The 3,988-nt window shown below is 37.6% G+C and overlaps 2 long non-coding RNA genes across 2 annotated transcripts; both read left to right on the top strand.

Annotated features, from left to right (window-relative positions):
- Positions 1-9: 9 nt before the first annotated feature.
- LOC311098017 lies at positions 10-2,482 on the top strand. The gene is made up of 2 exons (XR_014609359.1): positions 10-1,450; positions 2,252-2,482. It is a non-coding gene; the product is annotated as an uncharacterized lncRNA (long non-coding RNA).
- A 295-nt stretch (positions 2,483-2,777) lies between these two features.
- Positions 2,778-3,775, top strand: LOC311096375. Its single transcript, XR_014609018.1, has 3 exons — positions 2,778-2,929; positions 3,273-3,351; positions 3,453-3,775. It is a non-coding gene; the product is annotated as an uncharacterized lncRNA (long non-coding RNA).
- Positions 3,776-3,988: the final 213 nt, after the last annotated feature.

Genomic DNA, 3,988 nt, shown 5'->3' with positions numbered 1-3,988 from the left:
TTTAAAAAAAAAAAAAAAAAACCTATGTATCTCTTCAAGGCAGGGCGTTTATCTCTCTCGTCTGTTATAACTGGCCCACTCAGTGCTAATAAGGCGATCCGATCAGCTAGACGAAGGGTGCATATCCGTTCAGATTTTGGACATTTGGAACAGCAAAGGTCAGATGAATTACCGAGCCTGCTCAGGCTTCGTTCATTCGCGCTCCACAGAAATTATCCTATAGCGGCTGCTAACATCCTTTTGGGTTCAAAGTGGTGGCAAAACTTATGTTGTATGTGTTAACGAAGCTCGGTTGCATCACTAAGGCAGATCTTCTTGTTAGACGATCATGCTATTCCTGAGATGTTTATCTGGCAATCAGTAGTCTCCAAATTCATGATTAAGGTTGCGCGAGCACATTCTGACAACTGCTATGCCATAGCTACACACTTTAGTCTTCAGGTGACTCTGCCCTTCAGCAACCCTTTTCCATCACACTGCGTCCTCTAACAGTGATCATGTAATTAGTCGCTCTGCTCAATCCAGCTAGACTGTATATCACTGAAGGTGTGGCTCCCTACACCTTAAAAGCTTATATTCTGCAGAATTGTTTATAATGTTTCACTTTTCTTTTCAGATTCCTTTATTTCCCATCCTGATCACGGCCGGTTGTTCCTTCCTCGTTTGCAATTACAAAATCGATGTGTGGTGGGTCTTCAGTAGTGCTGGGCGGTATGACCAAAAATCCACATCACGGTATTTTTCTAAATTACACCGGTTTCACGGTTTAAGACGTTTTTTTTCCCCAAGCATGACTGGGTGTAAGAGGCGCTTTAGGAGCGGCAGAAATAGCGGTTTCCCAGGTAACGGCTGTACACAAAGCAGCCACGCTTATAAACGCTGCTTTATCAGGAAAGATAAAGAAAGATTCAATCGTAATAACAAAGAAGCTTTTCTAAAGACCGTCAGTTCACTTCACATACATTCATCCAGGGGAATTTACTTCAGATCTAACACTCCGATCTCGCCCGTGGTCTTTCTTTTTATGATTCACCTTCTTACCTAATTTCTTTACTCTAAGCACTCCAACTGACTCAAGTTTCTGGTATCACATTAACAATTTCTAAAATTGGCAATACATTTTGTCCCTTCTCATCTATGATTAAATTCCTAAAATCCGCCCTAGATCCTCTGATCACTTCCCCTATTTTCCTACCTAACGAAGCATCTCTCTCTTAAGCCTGGTTCAGGACTCATCTAGTTTCTGTCCTCAAAAGCTGCAGTTATCTCCCTCCCAGTATACTGGTCATTCCTTCAGGATCGGGGCAGCCACTACAGCAGCTGAAAGTGGCATTTCTACTTCAGCTATCAAGATGCTGGGAAGATGGTCTTCCTCAGCTTTCAAGTCCTACATAAGACCAGATTTAAAAACTATCCTTGAAGCTCAGCAAGCTCTCCAGTAACAGTCCAGGTAAATTCCTATTTAAACTCTGGTGGTGGTGTTCGGCCAAGTGGCTTTATATGCATTATATGGCTGTGGTCCATGCAACAGATCCAAAGGTGGCTGAGACCCACGTGACAGAACAAAAAGATGGCCTGTGGCCCACGTGACAGATCCAAAGGTGGCTGTGGCCCACGTGACCGTAACATAAAATGGACAGACGTCCATATGACAGAACTAAAAGATGGCCTGTGGTCCATGTGACAAATCAAAAGATGGCCTGTGGTCCAAGTGACAGAAATCAAAAGATGGCCTGTGGTCCATGTGACAAATCAAAAGATGGCCTGTGGTCCATGTGACAGAAATCAAAAGATGGCCTGTGGTCCATGTGACATATTAAAAGATGGCCTGTGGTCCATATGACAGAAATCAAAAGATGGCCTGTGGTCCATGTGACATATTAAAAGATGGCCTGTGGTCCATATGACAGAAATCAAAAGATGGCCTGTGGTCCATGTGACAAACTAAAAGATGGCCTGTGGCCCATGTGACAAACTAAAAGATGGCCTGTGGCCCATGTGACTTACCAAAAGATGGCCTGTGGCCCATGTGACTTACCAAAAGATGGCCTGTGGCCCATGTGTCAGTATCAAGAGATGGCATGTGGTCCACGCGTTATATCATAAGTTAGCTGTGGCCCTCATAATAATAATAATAATAATAATAATAATAATAATAATAATAATAATAATATAAAATAAAAATAAATTAAATAAAAAAAATAAAAAAACTCCACAAGTTCTAATATATTTTTTTTCTCTTTATGTTCAGGAACTTCAGGATTCTCAACCGGTGGGTATACTTCCTCTACCGTTCTTTGGGGGGTGGGCCCCGTCCTGGTGGATTATTCCTCCACCTTATTTTTGGGGGTGGGCTGCGCCCCTGCCTTCGTCTTCAGGCAGGATATGCAGATTCCGTACCCTCGGAATGCGAGTTACGGACGGGGCCTACGCCAAAGTTTTTGATTGTTTGCTGAGCTCTAAATAAATGTTCATTGTCACAGTATTAATTCTCCCGAGTCTTTCTGGTAGAACAGAATATTTTTTTCAACTTTAGTTAAATTATTTTTGTGACCCATTCGTATGGAATTGATGTGTTAAGAGCTTCTTCAACTCTCTATAAACATGTAAGATGATTTTTTATAAAACTGAAAGAATTGGTTTTAGTAGATTATAAAGAATAGAATGTTTTTTCAGCTTTTGTTAGTGTGAGATTCACTTGATAGTTACACTGTAAGGAGGGGGGTCAGAGCTCACATGTGAAGGGGTGCGCACAGACACACACACACACACACACACACACACAGACACGCGCTCCTTATGTTTTGAAACAGTGTGAGGTCATTCAGGAATGACTATGTGAATTCAGTTGTGTAAAACAATTTTGAATCCATTCATACATTGCATTTTTTGTGGACATCAATGGTATACTTCAACTTTCTAAAATAAGGTAAGATGATTTTATTCAGCTGAATGACTTGGTTTTAGTAAGCTTTTTATTTTATATTCTTTTAAAAAGAACAGAATATTTTTCAACCTTAGTAAAATTATTTTATTTTATATTATACACTTTTAAAGGTATGTTTTTCAACTTTAGTTTAATTATTTTTGTGGGCATCAGTGGTATGGACATTGATGTGTTAATTTTAACTCAGTCATTTTTTATTCATCTAAAACTAAAATAATTGGATCAATAAGATATTTATATTATACTTTTAAGGAACGGTATGTTTTTCAACTTTAGCAAGATATTTTATTTTATATTATACACTTTTAAAGGTATGTTTTGTTAGTGTGAGATTTCACGATGCAAAGGAGTATGCAAAGGAGGGGGTCAGAGCTCAGACGGAGAGGGGGCGTGCATAGACGCTGGTGAGGTCATACAGGAAAGGAGTGTTTTTGTTTTACCACTTTTAATAATTCATTGATTTTAAAAGCATTATTACAACTTTAAAACATTTTTAAACTTTTAGGATTATAATTTCACCCCCTGATATCTTGATCACTGAAGTCAGAGACCGTCCGACTTACAAACATGTAAGAAGATTTTTATTTTTATTCTTTTTTGCAAGATATACTGTGTAAGCATTCCATTATATACTTTTAAAGGATAGAATGTTTTTTTTCAACCTTAGATTATATAATTTATATTATATAAATTATATAAAGGATAGAATATAAAGGATAGAATGTTTTATACACTTTTATTCAGCTAAAACTATTGGTTTTAGTAAGCTTTTAAAAGAACAGAATATTTTCAACCTTAGTTAAATTGCTTTAGATTATATAAATTATATAAATTATATAAAAGATAGAATGTTTATGTAATTTTTATCTAAAATAATTGGTTTTAGTAGCTTTTTATTTTATATACTTTTATTCATCTAAAATAATTGGTTTCAATGTATGTTTTATTTTAAAGGATGAGATTATTTTGTGTGACATACGCTTCTCACTTTCACTGCGGTGGGGGCGCAGGTCTCTGACACAAGCCATATAACCACACACA

This window comes from Abramis brama (genome assembly GCF_963993115.1).
Source record: "Abramis brama genome assembly, chromosome: 1".
NCBI classification, from domain to species: Eukaryota; Metazoa; Chordata; class Actinopteri; order Cypriniformes; family Leuciscidae; genus Abramis; species Abramis brama.
This window is presented reverse-complemented; position numbering and strand designations above follow the sequence as displayed.